The 26,563-nt window shown below is 40.8% G+C and overlaps 1 long non-coding RNA gene across 1 annotated transcript in view; it reads left to right on the forward strand.

Annotated features, from left to right (window-relative positions):
• LOC117507815 overlaps positions 1 to 26,563 on the forward strand; it is a 1,071,732-nt gene that overhangs the window by 15,239 nt on the left and 1,029,930 nt on the right. The window lies entirely within an intron of this gene.

Consider the following 26,563-nt stretch of genomic DNA (forward strand, 5'->3'; position numbering starts at 1 on the left):
AGGTTTGTATTAAAATTATCTAAAAAAGTAAATGGGAATGTGTCATGTAATAAAATTACATAAATCTTAAAACTTAGGGTCAATTATTTCTGTGTGTGTCTCTACAAACACTGGCACTGTAGTAACTACAATAATGTTGCAGTCACTGCAATGTCTCATCATGTTAACTAGCTTGATATCTAGCAAGTGATCAACTTTAAAATGAGCTTCTTGAGCTCATTTGGGAGCCCCTGATTAATTTTGTGATGTGTGTTAATCAGGTATTACTTTAGTTCTGATAAATTAATGCATTTCATGCCCTAAGAAGTTAAAACATGTAGAATTATGCCATGCAGTACCGCTGCACATTGAAATTGATACTCCATAGGGTCTTCGCAGAGGTTGTGTTACTGTGCCCTCATGTATCAGGCCTCACCAGTGAACTTCACATTGCAAGTACAATTCAGGGTGAAAATAGAGACAGACACAGACAGATAAGGTAATGGATGACAATATCCTTCTTTAACGTGTTCCTCGAGCAGATAAGGAATTGGATTGAAGTGACTATGAAATACGTGGGATGCCATTTAGAACTGCAGTCTTGATGAATTTTTAAGAAAAGCTGGAGATTCAGTGGCCAACCTCATGCTAGCTCAAGTTAATCTCATGATATCAATGTAAATAGAATAGTGAGCACCAGATAAATAAAAAATGTAAACAGGCCAAACTCATTAACATCTGAAAAAGCAGTGAGGTATAGCCTCGCTCTGGTATCAGCCCAAGTATACACGCTTCATAATTCATTGCCTTGTTATATATGTTGCTAAAAAGCATAATGTACATCAGTTTACTGTACATATAATGGTTGTGGACAGATGTGCCATCTTTACTTTTCTTGCGTTTATAGTGTCTTCGCTCTTTTGTTGGCATGAGTGATGCTGCTCATGTAGAGTATTCCTTTTGAACAAGCTACTGAGAAAATGCAGGATATATTGTACACATCTACAAAGAATTGGTATTCATTTACTTACTATTTACACCCATGGGATGTTAATTATATGGTTGCTGCATAGCCTAAACAATTCTGTGCAAACATCAGAGAACAAGAACAGGTATTGTAACCAACTGTTTCAGGAAATACAGACACGTTCTCAGAGCCAAAGCTCCATACTATCATTACGCACACAAAACATAAACCTTGTCTTTTCATCTCGATTCCACCGGTCTTGTATGCAAACTGTTTCCAAATTCTCCTTGATTTTTTTTTTTTTTTCCCCCAGTTAAGGACTATTATATATTAAATTAAATCATTCCAGACTGAGGAAACAGCTCCTTTAAGTACGGCTCTCCCTGATCCTCTCCCAATTCTCCACGTCAGCTCCCATCAGCATCACTGGCTTGTTGCACTTGCATTCACCTCCATAGTGCAAGTTTCTGTTGATTAGCTTTCTGATTTCATTTGCTTTCCCAAAGGAATGCTCAAGTTCGGATGTCTATCGAGAGTTTACTGTGCTAGGATAACAACTGCAACTGTTTACAGGCTATTGATATCACTCTCTGTACAACAATGACAAGACTACATTAGCTGAGTGGTTAAAATGCAGTCTGGTCCTTTTCCCAAATCTCTCTTGATTTCATGAGTTTGGATCACGTTTTTTTTTTCAATCAGAGACCAAAATAGTGTGAGCCAACAAAATACTGTGCAAGTGCCAAAATGAGGAAAGGTCGAAGAAAAAGATGTGTTCACATCATCATGGAAGTATTTTGTGAACATTTTCATTACTTTTGTAAATGTGTCTTGTATTTAGTGTTTTTCATTGGTCATTATGTTTTGGGTGTAAGATGAATTACAGCAGACTGTCATCTGACATTCCCTTTATCTTCAAGAACCTGTCACATTGCTGCAGTACTTAGATAATGGACTCAATAGGAGACAGAAGTGAGAGGGGTTTTTTTTGGCGAAGAGACAGAACTGTTGACTAGCTGTCTTTGGTACTAGACATCTTTGAATAATCCTGGTGTTCACTGAGGTGCATTTTTACTGTTTGCATGATGTTGGGCTTGAGACCAAAGGATACTTGGTTCAAATCCCAGCCTGATTGGGACATCACTAAGGGCCCTTGGGCAAGGTCCTTATTCCTCTAGTTGCTCCCGGTGTATAGTGAGTACCTTGTATGGCAACACCCTCACATCGGGGTGAATGTCAGGCATTATTGTAAACCGCTTCGAGTATCTGATGCAGACGGAAAGCACTATGTGCAGTCCATTTAAGATTTCATTCACAGTTCAGCTTTGGCAGTGCTAGTGTTTGTATAGACACAGCCCTGTCTTGATGGCCAACACAAGACCAGCTAAAGTGCAGAGCACAGATGGCTTTAAGGTGTGTCCAATTTACTATTTACACAATGAAGCTTGCAAAGGAGTTGTATTTGTATTTCATCTCTTTTAATTAATCATGGGTGTGTTGTGGGTATAACATGAATTACAGCCATTTGTCATTTGTCACGTCCTTTAAGTGCCATGTATGCTAGGACGTGGCACAATGCTATTGAGATAGTGGATACATGAAGTGAGGAGTGAGAGGATTTCCAATGAGGGGACAGGAATATTGACAAGAGGTCTTTGGTAGAGGTCTCTTCAGTGGATCCTTGGTTAGCAATAGAATGACTTTCTGTCAAACACCCAGTCACGGCGACTCAGATGAGAAGGATCATGCATATTAGTGACGGACCACCAGCTATCACATTTTGGCAATGTGGCACGCTCTTCTGGGCATGAGCCAGCATGCAGGTGCGTCACTGTTGAGGACACCAGCAACTGAAGAAGACATAATACATGCAACACAAATTCTTGAGCACCGTGCTCGTAGAGCACAAACCTCCACCGGCACTAGTTTCCAATTCCTCAAAATTTTACCTTGTAAAAAAAATGCAAGGTCAAAGTCCTGTTAGAAGTTACTTTTCATAAGCTAAATTAGATCTGATCAAATGTCAGGAGTATGGACTTAGTTCATGCACTTCAATCTTTTATTCAAGACAATGCTGTTATGGTGGTCTACAGAAAATTCCTTTGACTTCATGCTTGGCTTGTCCTTGGCATGCACTGACAATTGTTGGTCTTTAAATTCAATTTCAATTTATTTCATTTATATAAAGTACCAAATCACAGCAAAGGATGGGAGGCTTGCAGAAGACACCCACTCCCACTTCTGGATAGAGCCGCACCTCCACCTTATATGTGGACAGGTGTGTGCCTTTCCAAATCATGTCCAATCAACTTAATTTACTGCAAGTAGACTCCGATGAAGCTGTAGAAAGATCTCACGGATGATCGGTGGAAACCTTGATCGGATAATCAGTGGAAATTTACCTCAGGAAGTACCTGAGGTAAATTTTGAACTTCATGTCAAAGGCTGTGAATACTTACATACATGTGATTTCTGATTTTTATTATTATTATTATTATTATTTAAAATACATTTACCAAAAAAAAAAAAAAAAATTTTTTTCACATTGTCATTATGGGGTGTTGTGTGTAGAGATTGGAGGTTGCTGTGAATACTTTCCGGATGCACCATACGTTATTAAACATGTTCTCTGCTTATAATCCTGGCCGCATTCTCTTTTATTCCAAAAAATCATCTGTCTCCTTTTTAGTTCTGCTATTGTTCTTCTCTGCACACAGTCTCTGATGCATATACACTGTCAATCAACTCAATCAATCAACTTTTTTCTTATATAGCGCCAGATCACAACAAACAGTTGCCCAAGGCGCTCCATATTGCAAGGCAAGGCCATACAATAACCATGAAAAACCCCAACGGTCAAACGACCCCCTATGAGCAAGCACATGGCCACAGTGGGAAGGAAAAAACTCCCTTTTAACAGGAAGAAACCTCCAGCAGAACCAGGCTCAGGGAGGGGCAGTCTTCTGCTGAGACTGGTTGGGGCTGAGGGAAAGAACCAGGAAAAAGACATGCCGAGAAGGGGGGCAGAGATCGATCACTAATGATTAAATGCAGAGTGATGCATACGGAGCAAAAAAAGAAAGAAACAGTGCATCATGGGAACCCCCCACAGTCTACGTCTAAAGCAACATAACCAAGGGAAGGTCCAGGGTCACCCGATCCAGCCCTAACTATAAGCCTTAGCGAAAAGGAAAGTTTTAAGCCTAATCTTTAAAAGTAGAGAGGGTGTCTGTCTCCCTGATCTGAACTGGGAGCTGGTTCCACAGGAGAGGAGCCTGAAAGCTGAAGGCTCTGCCTCCCATTCTACTCTTACAAACCCTAGGAACTACAAGTAAGCCCGCAGTCTGAGAGCGAAGCGCTCTAATGGGGTAATATGGTACTACGAGGTCCCTAAGATAGGATGGGACCTGATTATTCAAAACCTTATAAGTAAGAAGAAGAATTTTAAATTCTATTCTAGAATTAACAGGAAGCCAATGAAGAGAGGCCAACACGGGTGAGATATGCTCTCTCCTGCTAGTCCCCGTCAGTACTCTAGCTGCAGCATTCTGAACCAACTGAAGGCTTTTTAGGGAACTTTTAGGACAACCTGATAATAATGAATTACAATAGTCCAGCCTAGAGGAAATAAATGTCACTCATAAATCCTCTGAATCTCTCTCTTGCTCTCACTCTTTCACCCACTCCCCACATGCATGGCAACAAATACATGTGTAGGATGGACCACAACAGCAAGAAAGATATGATGGATACATGACACAATGCAAATGTGGCGTGTGGAAATCTGGCATCTGAGTGCACATGCTATCATTGGTGAATGTCCATGAACTTCAGAGAGTTGTATGAATGAAAAAGAATACAGAAATGTCACATTGAGAAGATGCAGCAGTGGGTTTGCTTGATGATGTGACCTTTGAACACATAGAATGACCCATCATGAACTTGTCAAAGCCAGCTGTCTTACCTCACATTGTCAAATGTTGTAGAGCGGATGATGACGTAGAAATCAGATGGGTTTTTGTTTGTGTTTTAAGTGCAACTTATGGCAGCACTATGTTTTTTTTACTGCTGTTACCGAGTCCACATTCAGGCTGGAATATGTCTGTCAAATTGTCACAGTTGTATTTTTGGGTAGCTCATCATTATTTAAACATTTAAATTACAGTAGGTGTCTGCAAGAAGATGTAGGTCCTGCTTTCTGGAAATACATATGTAATACATAAGTATCTGGAGCATAATTTACAGGCTGAGACTTGAGCATTTCAATATTGAAAGATAAAATAAGGTTTATGCTTGTGATCACATTTTGTGTGGATAAATGAACAACCACTAACAGCATTATTCGTATTTCTCTTTTCTCTTCAAGTTGATGACTTCATTAACTCTGAGAATGAATATAGCCTGTTGTTGTGCTTTTCATAACCACTGTTGGTTAATGAGCACAGCGTTCCACAGCACTGTGTCTGCATGCTTTCTGTCAATGTGGTTGTGTTCTGGTCGCACAACATTCTAATCATGTGCATTTAGCTTTGTGCAATTTCAGAAGAGTACCTTGGTTTATCTTTACAAAGGTATCTCTCTGGAAAGTGGTCTTGTTTGATGGGTGGGTGATAAGCGGCGGCGCGACGGTTGGGAAGTTGGGTGGAGGGTGGGGGTGAGTGGATGTAGGATATCTGCATTTTCCCTGGCTATCCCCCCCAAACACACACACATACTTCCCCAAAACCAGAATCCTGCAAAGCAAGCCTGTTGAGATATATCACTCACTTTATCCTATCTAGACTTTGACAAGGCTGACAGTGTGGAAAGCAACATTGAAAGATGATTTCTGAAGGATCAGTCCCAGACAGGGCCACATCTTCCAAAAATATAGTTTGTGTTGCTTTCCACTTTGTCAGTCTTGTGTAAGACGTGGTAGAATGAAATATACAACATATTGCAACAAGCCTGCTTTGCTGGGTTGAGGTGAAAGTTATCCTAGGTGTGGGAAGACAGTGAAGCACTGGACAATCTGAAATTAGTGGGTATCTGGGGTCACAATGTGTCAAGCAAGTATTTCCAATGATATTTGTGTCCTTTCGGGGCAGATTAGTGAAAAGATAAACATTTTAGTAAAAAAATAAGATAAAGGTTATTATTATCACTTTATTGAGGCATTGCTAGGCTGGTAGTGTAGATTTCTGTTGAAACTACCTTGCTATACCTGCCTGCAGTAGCGAAGGAGTATCGGCATACCCGCCCGCTGTGCGTAAACAATGACATCATAGCGTGCGCAGCCCAAGAACTGTCCGCAGAGGAAAATATGAAAATGCGAGAAGTGTGTGTTGGTCCCAGTATGGATATTCCCGATGATTTTATCATGGATAGTACAACAATGAACAGCAGCCAAAGCAGCCAGCTTGATAAAGGACGCACTGGTGAATTTGGAGAGCAGCACGGTACCAACCAACATGACAAAAGTTAAGTGAGCCAACTTTTTATGTGCGCATTTGCTGGGTGTCGTGCTTTTTGAAATTACATTAAATATTGTTAATGTGATTCCACGTGTTGTGTATCTCAGTAAGTGATAATAATGCAAATAACATGCTGTTGTTGTGCAGTATGCATTTTCAGAGATATTCAGATATTCGCCCTCTTCTAACTCGGGCAAATATCTGTCATTTTGGGCAACTGGGCATAGACGTCGAGCCTTTGAAATGCATACTGCCCTCCAAAAGGATGTTATTGTATTAATATGTTTACGAAGTAATTGCATCAGTGGCTGAACAACTCCAACTGTGACGCGTGCACTGCATGCCTACCACAGGACATCTGTGTTCAAATTAAGAAAATGACACCTCAAAGAAGCACAGAAGGTGTGTAAAATATATGGAAAGGTTGTTCATCAAGACAGAAGCAATGCTGGTTGTGATATGTGAATTAAATCTAAGGACAGTTTGCAGTTTGGTAGTGGTCCTTGCACCATTTTATCTTATTAAGTCATGCCAGGTTGGATTAAGCCATCAGGCGAAATCTGGTCACTTATGAATGACATTCAGGGAGGTGATGGCCTACTGCAGTAGTGGTAGTCCTGTGGCTGAAGTCAGTGGCTGCAAGGAGAACCTACACTCGGGATGAGCGAGTACACCTCTATCTGTATCTGTATCTGTATCTGTTGAACCATCTAAATTATCTGTATCTGTACTCGGAGTGGGCAGGGCCTAAACCGGAAGTGGGTGTGGTTTGACTGGAAAAGGTTGGGCTTAAATCAGTACATTATTTTAAATCTGAAATTGATATGGATTGATCAGAAGTTACTATATTTATTGTTTATTTGAAACTATTTACAGAACAGCCTCAAAATTGAGATTCAAATCAGTGATTTTGATCACAAAAGTAAGATAGCTATTTACAGAACAAGTTTTTATAAAGTCAGAACATGAATTTTCTTAAGTGTATGAATGAATATTTACAGAGCAGCCTCAGAATTGAGAGTCAATGTTTTTGATCACAATAGTAAAGGAACTATTTTACAGAACAAGTTTTTTATAACTCAGAACATGAATATTTCTCTGCATAGTGTGAATAGTCTGTGTGTGTGTGTCTGTGTGCAAGTGTGTGTGTGACTGAGTGAAAGGGAGAGAGAGGTTGTTCTCAGACTATTTATTTTTTAATGATCTGTGTGAACTTGGTGATTCATGCAAACATCCAGTGATGGCAAACAGGGAAATAATATGTCAGCCTTGTTCACTGTATTCTTCTCAAAAGCACCGCATTCAGTACAAGCAAAGTTTTCCAGCTGACTTTATATCACCAGCCAAACCTAGAGCAAACAAACGTTTAAAAAAACAACAACAAAAAAACACCAGAGTGGAGGCAGTGACCATCACAGCCTGAGACATTTTCAGCTCTGTCTTGTCAAACGCATCGTGTATGTTAAGAAACAAGTTACCAAGTAACTTTAAATACCATACAAACCAAAACAGAGGCAATTGAAGAAAACTTATGCAACGTGAGCAATGTGAGCTAGAGTCAAGCCAAGCACAGAGACATCAGTTCCTCTGTGTGTGTGTGTGTGTGTGTGTTGTGTGTGTGTGTGTGTGTGTGTGTGTGTGTGGTGTGTGTGTGTGTGTGTGTGTGTGCACGTGAGAGGCTGCAGAGACGTGCCTGTGTAAGGAGGGGCATGCGCTGTGTGTGACTGGCCAATAACAGAGTGTGAAGACAGTCAGTTAGCCAATCAGGTTTTTCCTTCAGCAGAGATATTGATGAGTTTTACTCAGCTCAGCTCGTGAAAAATGCTTTATCTGTACCGTATACTCATCTGAACAAGTATCTGGCTCAGCCTAACCTGCACCCTTTTGGCCCTTTCTGCAATACTTTGGACACACTGGTCTAGTGGTTAAGCATTGGTCTTCAGACCAGAGGATCTTCGGTTCCAACCCCAGCCAGACTGGAAAATCACTAAGGGCCCTTGCGCAAGGTCCTTAATTCCCTAGTTGCTCCTGGAGTGTAGTGAGCGCCTTGCATGGCAGCACCCTGGCATCAGTGTGTGAGTGTGTCTGTGTGAATGGGTAAATGTGACAAATACTTGTAAAGTGCTTTGAGCTTCTGATACAGATGGAAAAGCGCTATATAAGTGCAGTCCATTTACAATTTATGAATGGAGGAGCACATCACTGGCAGAAGATATCCAAAGATCTATTGTTATGCCACATTCTTATGATCTTTGAGTACTTTTGGATGTGCTGTTTCTCTATGGTTGAAAATAATGTGTGCACATTTAAGTTGCCTGGGAATTCTACACGTCTGTTTCTGTTCAATTCTAAACCTTTGGTCATGGGGGGACAAAGGATACCTCCCACAAATGCATAGTAATTAATGCTAGTACGTTGATGCCCTTGGTTTGAAACAGCTGAATCTGCAATGTTCTCAACTTTTCAAGCTATACCCTAAGAAGATGATTCATTGTTTCATTTGGGCTACTGCAAACTTTTGTTTGTGTTGGTAATGCTTCATTATAAATTAGTGATGATTAAGAATCTGAGTGTTTCACTATAATCATTTAAGAGACAAAATACTGGAGGATTTGATAAGAGGTGATTTACAAATTTAAAATCAACTAAATAAATAAATTACCACATGGTGTGCAGAGGTTAAAATTGTTATAAAATATTTTCTGTGTGAATGCACTAGATGCAAACTACATTGCTGATAACACATTTTATACTGAAAAGGCATTTTATATGAGCTATCATGCAAGAGAGCAAAATTTGGCCTCATATTATTAACAGTTAGTTATTGTTAGTTAGTTGTCTAGTGAATGCTTTAAGATTTTAGAATAGTGTTCGCCATATACACGGAGTCACGTTAATGTCTTGCAGAGTCGAGTCAGGTTTGTCAGCATGCATCTGGTGTCATGGGTTGCTTCATCTACCACACCATGGAACCACCTCGTGCCCTGGATGGTGCCCATGTGCCTGTCCAGCTATTTGTCCCTTTTTGAATTATGAGATATGATTTAGAGAAGTGATAGCTGAGGGGGCATTGTCATTATCTTGACATCTCTCCTGCTGTTTGTCTTTCCATGTGATGACATAAACAAAGCATCCTTAAATGCTCAAAGGGATGTTCATATTTGATGTCTGTGATGCATCTCAGATTGAATCATTAAGAGGCCCGTTGAAGATCGGTCACACTGACCTACTTTTATAAATAGGACAACTTGGCCAGTAATGATGTAAAGAGAGTCCCTCCTGAACAACCCAAGAGATGTTTAGCATTTTGCTCTCAGTGATACATCTTGGGATGGTCTTGAAATGTATCAAATATTGGTGATCTTCACCAGTACATTTTGGAGAACAGAACGACTTTTAGGGCCCCTTCACACATAACACGTAAGATACAGAAACGGGAAGAAAATCCACAAACCAAAAATGAAATGGGGAACCACGAAACATTCCACCTGCTGTCAGGTAGAGGTGGGCGATACCGGGAATTTTGGTATTGATCCTATACCAAGTGAATACAGGCCCAGTATCGCCAATATTGATACCGATCCTTTTTCATATTTAAGCTTCATAGATCCAAAGGATCCAAAAGACCTAGGATACAATTTCACCAAATATTGTATGTGACAACAAATACTTTATTATCATAATCAACATTTTTGTTTTAAAAAAAATCACTCAACACAACTTAAAACAAAATCTCCTGAGGTAGAGGGCTGACAAAACCACAATACAAGGGTGCGCTGCTCCGTGTTGTGTGACACAGCGCAGCGCTGCTCTTACATAGAGTAGACTTTGATGAATTCATGTGCGCAGCAGTTAGTGCGTGCGGGAGAGAAAAAAGCAGGAGTATCGATCTTTTTACATGAGGATCGTTCAATATCAATACCAGCGTTGGTATAGATATTATTGAAATTAGGATTGATCCGCCCACCTCTACTGTTGGGAGGAACGCACATGGTCAGACAGGTGTGGACAATACCGCAGCAATGGTTTCATGCATGCTTGTGTTTGCACACACAAACACAGTGCGAGCATGTGGAAAGTCACGCACACAGCAGCAGAGGGAAATATTAATAAAACACCACAATTTATAATAACTAATTCCTGTTATAAAGAGCAGATTTAGCCTCCACCTAGACAAACATCAGGAAATAATGAAATGATGTGGATCACTGTTCTCTCTTTCATGTTTTACATTAATTACCTGATGCGCTTGAGCCAGCCGGCTCCCATGTCATGAAGAGCCGGCTCCCGTCTGAAGAGCCGAGATCTGGCATCGTGAACACATCAGCCGGCATAGCGTGCCCAGCGTGCAGTGATCCGCTGCAAATGTGATCTGTGTTTTAATTATTATAATGTGGGGAAATCCCACAGTGACACAGGCCTTGTGGGGGCATCTCAAGGGGTGAGTTCCTGCATGGCACAATATTCACCAGCGTTGCAGTGTGCTGATGCAGCAGTCAGCTGAAGCAATATGTGTTTTAATTTACAGTATTTCCACGCAAGGACAGCATGCCGACGTCCGCGCTTCACGCTGTAGTTATGCGACTTAATATCCTACAAGCCAGTGAAGGTGTTCCCGAACTATGACTTGCGAGCGCAGACATCTGACCAGCTGCACGTCACAGGGGGACACGCCCACCTCTGTCACTGGACCTCGGCAGGTCACAAAAAATAAAAGAATAAAAAAATAAAAAGGCACACTCTCTGTCGCTTTGTTCTGTGATTTTAATGCTATGTTTGTATTATTTTGTTTTTGACGACACACTCCATTTGTATTGAGGGGGGGTGACAATGACACACTCCACGCTCCATTTGTGTGTGGGGACGGAGGGGGGTCGGGACAGCTACACCTGTGTGTTGCTAGGTGACGCCACACTCATGTTTGACACTTTTCACAGACAGGTCAAGTGTGATCACCTGCTTTCTGCAGTAGAACCAGTTGTACAAATAGTCCCGCCTTTTCTAAGTGTGCAGCAAGCGGTGTTAGATGTTCGTATGCGACACCTGGAATTTTTCCGACACCTGCCGAGAGGGGTATCGAATCAGCACGCGCAGGGCATTCGCTGTCTTTCATCCGCTTGTGTGCATGAATGGTTGTAACGACAGGTATACGAGGCGTTTGAGGTGGCTCCGATTTTTCACAAATTGCATGCAATTCCTCCTTCGTGCGCTAGTCGGCTTCAATCGTGTTATGTGTGTGAAGGGGCCCTTATGGAATATTCAGTTCAGTTATGTCCTTGATACATGTTGGGATGGAGAAACTTTTGAAGTTTTGTGGCCTTGACATGCTTTTTGTGGGAAAAATGGGTCGCTATTCCTTCACCAATTATGTTGTAGGCACATTATATTATTTAGTTACTGTAGCATTGCTATATCAGTTCAACAACAGAGATGCCAATACTCTGGTGAAAAACATGTCTTGTAAGGTAATTGCCAGAAATTGTTTCAAAGCTTGCCAGCAAAAGTACAAAAGTAACATTGAGGAAGAAACACTTTAAAACCATGTAAATAATAGTTGCAAAGAAGTTTGATTGTTTTTTTGTTTGTTCTTTTTTTTTTAATAACCAGTCAGTTTATTTATACTCTTGTTGCCATTTATGGGGAAAAAGTTGAGTTTGCACTTAAATGCACTTGTATTTTGTCTTTATCGAGAAATCAGGTTTGGCAGTAAACGGACACCATGTTTCAATATTTTTCTGGCAAAACACAAACACCAATTCATAAAGCCAAATCCCATGCTGATTTTCAGTTAGTGCAGTAACTCCAAATATTTCTAGAGTTAGAGCTTATATGTTCAGCTCCATCACAGAATTTTGTTACCTCCGCCAAGGAAGTTGGAGGAGGTTATGTTGTCGCCCCATTTCTTTGTTTGTTTGTCTGTTTGTGAACACCCTGGAGCCCAGAATTTTTAATATATTGTTATGAAATTTTTACTGAAGGTTCATATCCTGATAAGAACAAACTGATTCTTACTAACTGATTTTTACCGTCATAGGTTAAAGGTCGAAGTCAGGAAAAATCTTGGAAAAATGGAAAAATCCCTATCTTCACCATTGAATTAATTTTCAAAAATTAATGACTCTGTCAAAAAAAGATCATGACATTTGTTATTAACTGACAAAGTTTGATCTGGATCTGATCCGGATTACAGATTTTGTGGCCATTTTAATTGAACATTGAAAACCCTCTTTATATTTTACATGATATCTTAACCAAATATGTACCAATCTCTCTCATATTTGAACGTGAGGTGCAGACTGGCACTCTCTACCAACTGACAAATTTTGATCTGGCTCTGATCTGGATTGTGGATTTTGTGGACATTTGAATTTAATAACCGATTTGGTGTACATATTTCATTTATTACATTATATCAGTTAAAAGGTGTCTCAATCACTCTCATTTTCTTCTGTTATGGATTTACATACACCACCAAAATTGGATGGAGGTTCCAATTTTATGTCTATTTGACTTTCTTCCACTTATCAAAAAGCAATAACAAATTATACACAGCATATAACCAATGTTTAGTAAAACTTAACTGAAAATTTTGAAAAAATCTGACACCACAAAAAAAAACTTTGATTCAACTGCATGAACTAAATACATGTCTTGACATTTGATCACATCTAATTTAGCTTATCAAATCAAATCAAACAATCAATTTATTTATATAGCGCCAAATCACAACAAAAAGTTGCCCCAAGGTGCCTTATATTGTAAGGCAAGGCCATACAATAATTACGGAAAAACCCCAGAGGTCAAAAAGACCCCCTGTGAGCAAGCACTTGGCAACAGTGGGAAGGAAAAACTCCCTTTTAACAGGAAGAAACCTCCAGCAGAACCAGGCTCAGGGAGGGGCAGTCTTCTGCTGGGACTGGTTGGGGCTGAGGGAGAGAACCAGGAAAAAGACATGCTGTGGAGGGGCAGAGATCAATCACTAATGATTAAATGCAGAGTGGTGCATACAGAGCAAAAAGAGAAAGAAACACTCAGTGCATCATGGGAACCCCCCAGCAGTCTAAGTCTATAGCAGCATAACTAAGGGATGGTTCAGGGTCACCTGATCCAGCCCTAACTATAAGCCTGAAAGCTGAAGGCTCTGCCTCCCATTCTACTCTTACAAACCCTAGGAACTACAAGTAAGCCTGCAGTCTGAGAGCGAAGCGCCCTATTGGGGTGATATGGTACTATGAGGTCCCTAAGATAAGATGGGACCTGATTATTCAAAACCTTATAAGTAAGAAGAAGAATTTTAAATTCTATTCTAGAATTAACAGGAAGCCAGTGAAGAGAGGCCAATATGGGTGAGATATGCTCTCTCCTTCTAGTCCCTGTTAGCACTCTAGCTGCAGCATTTTGAATTAACTGAAGGCTTTTCGGGGAACTTTTAGTACAACCTGATAATAATGAATTACAATAGTCCAGCCTAGAGGAAAATATGCATGAATTAGTTTTTCAGCATCACTCTGAGACAAGACGTTTCTAATTTTAGAGATATTGCGCAAATGCAAAAAAGCAGTCCTACATATTTGTTTAATATGCACATTGAATGACATATCCTGATCAAAAATGACTCCAAGATTTCTCACAGTATTACTAGAGGTCAGGGTAATGCCATCCACAGTAAGGATCTGGTTAGACACCATGTTTCTAAGATTTGTGGGGCCAAGTACAATAACTTCAGTTTTATCTGAGTTTAAAAGCAGGAAATTAGAGGTCATCCATGTCTTTATGTCTGTAAGACAATACTGCAGTTTAGCTAATTGGTGTGTGTCCTCTGGCTTCATGGATAGATAAAGCTGGGTATCATCTGCGTAACAATGAAAATTTAAGCAATGCCGTCTAATAATACTGCCTAAGGGAAACATGTATAAAGTGAATAAAATTGGTCCTAGCACAGAACCTTGTGGAACTCCATAATTAACCTTAGTCTGTGAAGAAGATTCCCCATTTACATGAACAAATTGTAATCTATTAGATAAATATGATTCAAACCACCGCAGCACAGTGCCTTTAATACCTATGGCATGCTCTAATCTCTGTAATAAAATTTTATTGTCAACAGTATCAAAAGCAGCACTGAGGTCTAACAGAACAAGCACAGAGATGAGTCCACTGTCTGAGGCCATAAGAAGATCATTTGTAACCTTCACTAATGCTGTTTCTGTACTATGATGAATTCTAAAACCTGACTGAAACTCTTCAAATAGACCATTCCTCTGCAGATGATCAGTTAGCTGTTTTACAACTACCCTTTCAAATCAATCAATCAATCAATTTTTTATATAGCGCCAAATCACAACAAACAGTTGCCCCAAGGTGCTTTATATTGTAAGGCAAGGCCATACAATTTCTCTCAAGAATGTTTGAGAGAAAAGGAAGGTTGGAGATTGGCCTATAATTAGCTCAGTCAAGTGATGGCTTTTTAAGTAATGGTTTAATTACTTCCACCTTAAAAGCCTGTGGTACATAGACAAGTAATAAAGATAGATTGATCATATTTAAGATCGAAGCATTAATTAATGGTAGGGCTTCCTTGAGCAGCCTGGTAGGAATGGGGTCTAATAGACATGTTAATGGTTTGGAGGAAGTAACTAATGAAAATAACTCAGACAGAACAATCAGAGAGAAAGAGTCTAACCAAATACCGGCATCACTGAAAGCAGCCAAAGATAACGATACATCTTTGGGATGGTTATGAGTAATTTTTTCTCTAATAGTTAAAATTTTATTAGCAAAGAAAGTCACGAAGTCATTACTAGTTAAAGTTAAAGGAATACTCGGCTCAATAGAGCTCTGACTCTTTGTCAGCCTGGCTACAGTGCTGAAAAGAAACCTGGGGTTGTTCTTATTTTCTTCAATTAGTGATGAGTAGTAAGATGTCCTAGCTTTATGGAGGGCTTTTTTTTTATAAAGCAACAGACTCTTTTTCCAGGCTAAGTGAAGATCTTCTAAATTAGTGAGATGCCGTTTCCTCTCCAACTTACGGGTTATCTGCTTTATGCTGCGAGTTTGTGAGTTATACCACGGAGTCAGGCACTTCTTATTTAAAGCTCTCTTTTTCAGAGGAGCTACAGCATCCAAAGTTGTCTTCAATGAGGATGCAAAAACTATGAAAAGCTTATGAAAAGTCACTTCTAACAGGACTTTGACCTTGCATTATTTTTTCCAAGGTAAAATTTTTTGTAATTAGAAACTATTGGTGGTGGAGGTTTGTGCTCTACGAGGGCAGAGTTCTAGTTGTTTGTGAAAAACGTTCGTTGAAAACTTTTTAACTTGATGCAAAATCCTCTGTTTGCCTAAATATTTTTGTTTGCAAAAAAAATTTAATTGTTTTCATCATCACTGTTAAAGCTGAGAATGTCTAAACTGTGAAGGATTTGTCTTTCAGTTAGTCAAAAGGAAATTCTGCCTTTTCATATGTTCATATGACTAAGCCTTTACTTCTGGGTATGCTGTTTAAGCAGAAATTGCACAAAAAGCACCCTTCAGTGATAAAAGCATACATTTAGACTCAGGTTATGACAGAGTGTGTTATCCTTGAACAAAAGAAGTAAAAGTAAAAATAATCCTGTCCATGCCCTAAGACCAATTGATGCCAGTCATTATCCCCGGTTTCCATAGCATGAAGCAGACGAGAGTCTGACTTTTGCTGGACAGGAAGCCAGTTTGATGCAAGTTCCCTCCTCAACCAAGGTGAGTATCCCTTTACAGCTCTGTCAACTGAGACAATGCAGATGAAGTGTCTTATTCAAGGACACAAAAAGGTAGTGTCACCAGAAATTGAATGCAGATCTTTATATTGGTTGTCCAATTCCTTTTGCAGTGACCTTCCTGATTATTCATGTGGTAATCTCAACAAAATTAGTGGTAGTATGTCATATATAGAAAGTGAGGACCATTGGGGCTGGTGCTTGTCAACAGTTTGAAAAGGTACAAAAGCCAACAAGGAAGCACCAAATCAGGGAGACACAGGCTTGACCAGGATGCCAGATGGAGTGAATTCCAGAATGGGTGGAGTGTGTAACCAAAGCCAGAACCAGGTGGTTGTGCAGGAGCTGGTAGGGTGCAGTTTTGCTGGAAGAGCAAAAGCAGAGATGTCAGAAACAACGACTGATCACAAGGAAAACTCTAAAAATAATTTGCAAGGAATAGTAGTGAGGCCATATCAGTGGTGGCACAGTTCTGCTAATCCACTAACCGCTAATTATCAAAGCCAATGTTTTCATTATCGGATTAGCTTTTCAGATAATTTTGAAAACTATCAGCGGACTAATTATCTTCTGATAAATTTTGGTCCAATAATTTTTAGACCACTAACATATTTTTGCAGGTGTGGTAAACACAGCTTAACAGTTATAAACATTTATGAAGTCTGATATCAAAGATGTGAGTAATTACCTGTTAAATGTTTTGTAGTAGATGTACAGTTCTGTCCTCTGCAAACAGAAGAGAGCTAGTTCCAGGAGAAACCACTATATCATCTGCAAACAAAGGAGAACTGGTCACAGAAAAGAAAGAAAGAAAGCAAGCAAGCAAAAGAAACAGATAATTTATTTTGACCTCATACTGAGTCCTGGCAATATGACCCAAGTCATCCAGAGGCATACAGTTTTAACTTATGGTTAAAATTTTAACCCAACTAATTTTGGACAAGTTATTTAAATTAACGTCATGTCTGAAGTTTTATAAAGTGAAAATATCAGATATTGTTTTAGTTTTAAAGTAATGCACTATTTTTGAAGGTTTTAGTGTGGACATACTCTCCCCACTAAGTGCATTATGGGTAAAAATTGACGACAGGAGAATGCTTCTGAGACGCTCTGATCAGGCACCATATGGACAACAACATTAAACCCTTTGTAGATTGTGCCTAAATTTCTTGTGAATATATTCTCTGGGTTTATAGACGTTGTTGTGTTTGTTTTATGTAAAACTGCCACAAAGCTCAGGTTGCTTATTCATTATTTCCATTTGGAATCACTGTGGGCTGCAATTGCTTCCTGTTTGCTCTTTAACGCCCTGCTTATGACAAACACTGTCTGTCATCTTTGTTCCAGAGTAATATATAAGATGTCTGAAATTCAGTTTGCGTTTGTTAAATTCCACGCAACTTAAACATAGCAGACACTGATTATTTATTTGGAATATTTGTTTTGGTAAGTTTTCATTGTCTCTCCTGCCACCTACTAGCAAGTAGTGTTCATGGCAGTATTCGCCCTAAGTATATTGAGATATCTCATAATCCTTTGTGCACCAGAGGTTGTTACAGTCTCTTGCTGCAGCTGATCAAAAGAAATAAAAATGTACATTTTGGTTGTATAATGTTCATTTACAGTTGTTGTGTTTTCTCTCTGTGCTGTTTAAACTGCAGCAACTCTGTGGTGTGCAAAGGATTATGGGTTAGGGTCTGAGCGTCTGGGTGCCAGTAGATGGCAGTGGTCTATTTATTTTGACCCCGGTTATATCAGACGGTTGTCTAATCACAACTTGACTTTTGGCTCTTGCAAATAGCTTTTTTTTATACAAATAAAAAATGTCATATTTTACAAAAGCACATTTATATGTAAACAGCAACACACACCTCACATTAACATGTTGGTTTTTACATCGAATGAATGAGTCAATCAATCAGTGTTATTGGAGGCTCATTTTACCCATAATCCCTTTGGCATCTGTGTGTTTTGTTACAAAACTTCAGAATTAGTGCATTATTTAAAATTAAAATATTGTGTTATATGTTAACTTTGTACAAATGACAGAATTGACCTTAATGAAGTTATTCTATCCGGATTAATTTGATTAATAAATTTTTGTGTTTGTAGAGTTGAGCTTAGCTCCTTTCAGTTGCTTCACTGCTGCAAAATATGTAGTAAACAGGAGATTCCAGCAGTGGGCAGGGTGCACAAAGACAGAAGTGCTAACTCTTTGTTTGGGTTTGTGGTTGTCTTTGACGCTACAAGAAGTGATCATGGTGTTAAAACTCAAAATCAGCTTCTCAGTAGTTGCAAGTGTACCGGAAACAATACTGAAAGTTATCGGTTAGCTGTAGCTTCCAATAATTTTTTGGGTGGTTTATTGGTTTGGCTTTATAAAAGCCAGCTTTATCTCTCCATGAAGCCAGAGGATACACACCAATTAGCTAAACTGCAGGATTGTCTTACAGACATAAAGACATGGATGACCTCTAATTTCCTGCTTTTAAACTCAGATAAAACTGAAGTTATTGTACTTGGCCCCACAAATCTTAGAAGCATGGTGTCTAACCAGATCGTTACTCTGGATGGCATTTCCCTGATCTCTAGTAATACTGTGAGAAATCTTGGAGTCATTTTTGATCAGGATATGTCATTCAAAGCGCATATTAAACAAATATTAGGACTGCCTTTTTGCATTTACGCAATATCTCTAAAATCAGAAAGGTCTTGTCTCAGAGTGATGCTGAAAAACTAATTCATGCATTTATTTCCTCTAGGCTGGACTATTGTAATTCATTATTATCAGGTTGTCCTAAAAGTTCCCTAAAAAGCCTTCAGTTGGTTCAGAATGCTGCAGCTAGAGTACTGACGGGGACTAGCAGGAGAGAGCATATCTCACCCGTGTTGGCCTCTCTTCAGTGGCTTCCTGTTAATTCTAGAATAGAATTTAAAATTCTTCTTCTTACTTATAAGGTTTTGAATAATCAGGTCCCATCTTATCTTAGGGACCTCGTAGTACCATATTACCCCATTAGAGCGCTTCGCTCTCAGACTGCGGGCTTACTTGTAGTTCCTAGGGTTTGTAAGAGTAGAATGGGAGGCAGAGCCTTCAGCTTTCAGGCTCCTCTCCTGTGGAACCAGCTCCCAATTCAGATCAGGGAGACAGATACCCTCTCTACTTTTAAGATTAGGCTTAAAACTTTCCTTTTCGCTAAGGCTTATAGTTAGGGCTGGATCGGGTGACCCTGGACCATCCCTTGGTTATGCTGCTTTAGACGTAGATTGTGGGGGGGTTCCCATGATGCACTGTTTCTTTCTCTTTTTGCTCCGTATGCATCACTCTGCATTTAATCATTAGTGATCGATCTCTGCCCCCCTTCACGGCATGTCTTTTTCCTGTTTTTTTCCCTCAGCCCCAACCAGTCTCAGCAGAAGACTGCCCCTCCCTGAGCCTGGTTCTGCTGGAGGTTTCTTCCTGTTAAAAGGGAGTTTTTCCTTCCCACTGTTGCCAAGTGCTTGCTCATAGGGGGTCGTTTTGACCGTTGGGGTTTTTCATAATTATTGTATGGCCTTGCCTTACAATATGGAGCGCCTTGGGGCAACTGTTTGTTGTGATTTGGCGCTATATATGAAAAAAGTTGATTGATTGATTGATTTTCAAGACTATTTATTGCTTGCCAGACCAGGGATGGAAACTTAGATGAATTCTTTCGACACGAGAACCAACCGTGTCCACCAGCGCTGTCTGATGGAGCAGGTCTCCACCTGGGACAGAAGAGTGATCTGCTTCCATGCCTGGAAAAAGTTCACAGTTCATACTCAGAAAGTCCAAAGGTTACCTGTACCATTGTAGATGGGGCAGACATCATCCATATGCTGAAACCAAGTTCAGTAAAAACCTTCAATGACTATGCCCATGTGACCTTCATTCCATATCTCACCAGAAAACTTGAAAGTGTGTCCAGGCTTGATGTGGTGTGGGACCGCTACTTGTCTGATTCTCTGAAAGCTGCTACAAGAGCAAAGCGTGGAACTGGGATTCAGAGATGTGTGGTAGGTGATGCAGACATTCCCAGGAACTGGCCAAACTTTCTCAGAGTTGACAGCAATAAGACAGAATTGTTTGCCTTTCTCTCAAAAGCTCTTCTCACATTGTTACTGCAGGAGGACAAACAGCTTGTTATCACTAGTGACATAGAAGTCCTTAGCAAGCCACCACTCCCAGATAGGTCTTCGATTGCTCCTTGTTCACATGAGGAAGCCGATAGTCGCATGTTATTACATGTAGCCCATGCAGCCAGAAATGGCCATCATAAGATCATGATTAAAACAGTAGCTACTGATGTTGTGGTGCTAACTGTGGCAGTGGCTCAGACTCTACAACCAGAAGATGAGCTTTGGTTGGCTTTCGGAACTGGAAAGAGTTTCCGATACTTAGCAGCCCATGAAATTGCAGCAGGGCTAGGACCTGAGAAAGCACGTGCGCTACCACTGTTCCATGCAGTGACGGGTTGCGACACTGTGTCAAGCTTTGTTGGCCATGGGGAAAAAGACTGCGTGGGCTGTATGGACTGTGTTTCCTGAGCTTACGCATCCCCTGTTGAAACGGTCTTCAGCCCCAAGTGAGATACCACAAGAGGTAATGGCCACAATTGAGAGGTTTGTTATCCTACTCTATGACCGAACCAGCACATGCACAGAAATAGATACGGCAAGAAGGAAGTTATTCGCCAAGACGCACAATGCAGAATCAATCCCTCCGACCAAGGCTGCCCTGGAAGAGCATGTCAAGAGAGCAGTATACCAAGGAGGTCATGTGTGGAGTCAAGTGCTGGTGTCAACACCAGAACTACCTTCACCGTGCAAATGGGGTTGGTCATGCCTACCAGATGCAGGCCAGTCCAGTTATGAACTTGTCTCTTGCAAATGTAAGAAAGGTTGTGTTGGGCATTGCAAGTGCAAAAAAGCTCAGTTACAATGCACTGCCCTCTGCTTCTGTGAAGGCAAGTGTGAACAGTCTTCCTTGTGATAGACCCTAGATTGGCCTCACTTAATATATGGCTTGTAAGATAGAACAAAGCTTCTGAGAATTTCTACATTTGCTAATTCAAATTATGCATCACGAAAAATGTATAATTCGACACAGAGTTTATCCGTATCTAACCAGTCTGGAAACAATGGTGACCATTTTGAATTTTTAATGAAAATGTCTAATCCAAAAAAACACATTAGCAAGCACTTATGTAATTAATGAATCAAATTCTGTGTACAATGTCACATTATATCCATCACTCATAAGAAAACTGTTGTTTCTGGTGGCCATTTTGAAAAATACCTGCCATGGGCACCATGTTGAAAATTCATGATGCCTCCATTTCCAAATCTTTTCGATATGCCTTTGGCTATATGTGTACCAAATTTCATGCTTTTATCACAAACTGAACGATTCTTATACAGATTGGAGTTAAGCTGCTGGACTATTCCTTGACTTCATGCTTGGTTTTGTGCTCTGGCATGCACTGTCAGATGGGGGGCCAAAATATGTAGACAGGTGTATGCCTTGCATCACATGTCCAATCAACTGCATTCACCTCAGGTGAACTCCAAATAAGCTGGAGAAATAGCTCAAGGATGATCAGTTGAAACAGGATGCACCTGACCTCAAGCTTGAGCTTATGTACAGATGATTTATTTTCTTTTTTTTTAATGGCAAACATCTAAATATAAGTAAATAAATAAAATTACATTGTCTTCATGGGGTGTTGTGTGTTGAATTTTGAGGAAAACATGAATTTCATCCATTTTATAATAAAGATGTAACACAACAACATGTAGAAAGAGTGAAGTGCTATGAATACTTGCGGATGCACTGTACTGTATCTTAAAAGCACCTTTCTTCAGTTGGAATACAAAAGATGCATGTCTGATATTGCTGAAAGTGCCATCTGTTCTCCAGGAAACTGCGTCTGTATCAAAATGTGAATTTCATATTCAAAGACAACAGGCAGTGCAGTGTCTGTACACTGCATTGAACCTTACTGAGCTTTCTTCCAAGAAATTTAACCAATCCCAGCAGTAGCCAAGGATCCTCCAAACAGGCCAGATGTCATCTTAGCTCACTGATTAGTGCCCAAATATTAGAACCATATGAAAAGACAAGTAGTACCAGGTGTTGGTGCAGTGAATTGTCTTTGTCCAGGGACCTCATGTCTACTTAGGTCCTTACCAGGTGTCTCTCAATCTCAAAGGCCAAAAGCCATGAGTATCACTGCAGCGATAATTCAAACTTTGTGCAAGTTTGATAGTTTGCTTGCCTACAAATTCACTTCTAATGGCTGAGTACAGGAACTCTTTGAAATGCTGGATCTTAGTCTTGATCCAGGACAACTGTAAATCCAGACAGTCTGAGTCCTCAATCATTTTATCAAGTGCTGCATTCAGAGCACCAATTGATTTGACAAAGATTAGAAATTTGTCCACAAAGTGAAGGTCAAGACAACATTTCCTTGCTGACAAATGCACCAAAGCCAATTGTCACCACCACTCTATCCAACAATCAGTCCACACAAGCATTAATGGATTGAGGAGATGATGGTCTAGCGGTTAAGGCATTGGGCTTGAGACCAAAAGATCCTTGGTTAAACTCCCAGCCTGACTGGGCAAGGTCTTTAATGCCCTAGTTGCTCCCAGTGTGTAGTGAACGCCTTATGGCAGCACCCTCACATGGGGGTGAATGTGAGGCATTATTTGTAAAGCACTTTGAGCATCTGATGCAGAATGGAAAACTGCTATATAAATGCAGTCCATTTACCATTTTTATGTCAGAGCCAGAATACATCACTGACAATGAGAGAAATCACTGTAAAAACCAGTGTATATTGTAGGCTGCTTATGAAATCCAGGAACATGTTGGTGATCCCATGAATTTTCAGACATTCCAGAGAGGCTGTGAAGGAGTAGAAGCATTGCTCAGAATGAAGCTGTTAAAGTATTTGAACATTCTTTTTTGGATATTAACAAGCTACACATGTCACTACACGTAAATAGCAAGTGGACACACCTTAAAGCCATCTGTGCTATGCACTTTAGCATGATTTGCTATAGTCCATCAAGACAGATCTGCAGTCACAGAAATATTTACCCTAACTATTTAAGATTTCTGTAATTTTATGATAAGCATGACTAATTCCCATTTACTTTTTTTTTTTTAGATAATTTTAATACAAACCTACCAAATAAACCTTACATGATGCATATTCATTACTGTAATAAATCCTATGTATTTGAATGCATAATCCTCAGCTGTATGTATTTAGTATTAATAAAATATAATTACTCTAAATCAATAATAAGGACAGTATTTATTTACAATACATAAAGTATTGTCAGGGCGGGAGGGAGCCCATCACCAGGAGCGGCTGGACCCCGCAGTGCAAACCCCCAGACAAGGCTTTGGTGTTGGAGAATCATGGTCTTTATTCCAGGCTTGGTTTCGGTACACATGTAATCAGTCAGCGTGGCAGAGGTACAAGCAGGATCAGGCTGAGACGCAGTCACAAACGAGCAGGGTTCAGAGCATGAGCAAACTCAGACATCCGGGATGAAGCAAAAGGCATGGTCCTAGGTACAGAGCAAAGTTCAAAACACGGCAAAGACAAAACAGGACTGTGATGGGCGACTGGAAAGAGTACAAAGAACTACAATCTGGCGAAGAGTGAAGGACTGTGGATTTAAATACTTGTGGACTAAGTAGGGAGAAGTGAGGGGACAGGTGGTGGTAAACGAGGTGCACGTGAGGAACAATCTAGAAGGGGTGTGGCTAAAGAGTAAGACAGGGCAAAAGTCTAAGGGAAGGGAGTGAGCAAAGTGCGTGATGGTAATAGACAAAGACACGGGACGCAGGTGCAAGAGGTGTGAGTGAACAGAAGCAAAACAGAAAGAGTCATAGTCCACAGACGAGGACACAAGAGCTGGTGTAGGGCAAACAAGAAGATGAGGCAAAAACAGAAACCATGGACGATTAAATACAACCATAACCAGGGACAGAGCATGAACATGAAACTGAAAACAAAACTGGACATAACTGAAATCACAAAAGAGAAGAGCCAAATAAACTACTGATAAACAGAGAATAAAACAACCCGATGACTACAGAATAATGCAATTAAATGAACAAGATACGGATAAACAGAAAGTGCATACATAACAACTGAAATAATTCAGGGATAAAAAACACTGACGATAAATAATAACAAAACCCTGTGACTAAGCATAATATAATAATGTGATAACAATGAAACTAAGACTAAAGTAACTAAGGGACCAAGAGTGAAAGCAAATATAAAAAATAAAGCAAAACAAAATGTGGCAAAGAAAGATACACAGAATAAATGAAACAAAGCAAACATATATGAACATGACAATGATAATAAGACATGGCATAGAGGCCGAACATGGAAAAAAGGGGCCAAAATCATAACAGCTGCCCCAAGAGGGCCAGACCATGAACGTACCCCCACCCCAATGACCGCCCCCCGGCGGACCCAAGAGGAACCACAGACACCAGCCTACAGGGGGGAGGGCGGTGGGGAAAACACAAGGAGGAAGGCACACAGAGACCTGAGCATCACACAGGAGGCCCACATGGCAGGAGACCCCACGGATGACCGAAAACAGGACCAAAAAACAGGTGTCGGAAGCAGCGGGAGGTGAAATACTAGCAGGAGGACGGCCATAATGAAAAATCCGGCGCACAGGCATAGCAGGGAACCGATTCCGGGCAAGGTCCGGAGGACGACCATGAGGCTTCACAAAGTGGCTAGCCATATCAGTGACTGGACTCTGGGGGGCATGGGACACAGAGGCGGAGATACAAGTACACAAAGGAACAGATCTGGGGACTAGACGCCTGGAACCACATAAAAGAAAAAACAGCCGTTTAAAAGGGAAATAAACCAAGTGGCAAAACCACAGGTGAACAAATCAGTGAAATCCAGACAGCCCCAAAAACCCACCAAGAGGGAAAACTGTAGCTAGTCTCCAAACCCCAGTACCGTGTAACCATCCAAGTGATCGAGGGCCAGGAGTTTAGTGTATTCAAATAGGGCTTCAACCATTGAACTAAAGCACTAATATGAGCAGCCAAAAGTTTAAACAAGGCACATAAATACAAGATCAAAAAACCTACAGTGTTTAGTAACCACTTGCAGGACATAGTATACAGCCAAGGAACAGAAATATCACCTGAGAACAGGCCACCCTTGTAGATCTCGTTCTGCAAATCATTCACACTGATCATTCCAGATACATCTGTAAAGTGATCCAGACTGAAAGAATAATTTGGGAACCAGTAAACGGATACAGCACCTGCCCTGAAAGATGTTACATCCCCCAAAATAACGACCTTCTGGGAAGGCACCAAACACAGAAAAGAATCTGCAGATCTGGAATACACATAGGGCAGTTACTACTCGATAAAGAAATTTGCATGAAGCATGTTTCAGAATGTGACATGAAAAATTTAGCAATCTTGTAAACAATTTACAAGAAAACCTTCTCTGGCTCGGTAGTAAGTGCTTTTAAACGGGTATTTCTCACAGACTCATAAGAAGACTGTTTTGGGTTCAGACAAGGCAGTTTTAACAGACTTCTGAGAGCATCACAGGCATGTGAACCGATCAAAAGTAACCAGAGGAACAATGCAAAACCACTGACCGTCCTGCAGTTTCTGTCTTTGGAGGTTGTCTCCAGGACAGATGCTGGTGCAGCTTGTAGATGCCTTGGAATGGATGAACTGTCAGTGTGCGGGTGGGCTCCCCCTCTGGAGCCACTGCTGGTCGAGTCACACCGGTGCGGAGAGACCCCATCAGCAGCCAGCGAGAATGAAGCGAAGGCAGAGCACAGTGAAGCTTCAACGACAGTAGGTGAGGGGTGAGATGGCAGATTGGCATGAAGTCACCAGTGAGGTTGTTGCGATGCACATGGAAGCAGAGTCTGAGTAGGCTGTAGGTGACAACGAAGGCTTGACTGACAGGGGTAGCATGGATCGGTAGAAGTGACGACGTAGTGCGCGCCGAGACATCACTGACTTCGGGCAGCGGCCGCGCAGCCATGGCGGCTTCCTCTTCGGGCAGCGGGCCAGCGCACTGTGACGGCTTCCTCATCGAGCTGCAGGCCGCGCGCCATGACAACACCGTCAAGCGGCAGGCCGTAACGCCGCGACCGAGGCGGGACACACAGAAGACATGGGCGACTTAACTTGCTCATGAGACACGGGCTCATGAGACACGGGCTTCTCCAAGCTCCATGGCTCGATTTGCGACCTCAGTGGCGAGTGTTCAGCCGAACTTGGAGTGGTCGCAAAAGAGGTATCGGCAATGCTGGAGCTGAGAGATCGCTGTGGCTGGAGCTCGTGATTTTGGCTG

Source organism: Thalassophryne amazonica, chromosome 1 (genome assembly GCF_902500255.1).
Source record: "Thalassophryne amazonica chromosome 1, fThaAma1.1, whole genome shotgun sequence".
NCBI lineage: Eukaryota > Metazoa > Chordata > Actinopteri > Batrachoidiformes > Batrachoididae > Thalassophryne > Thalassophryne amazonica.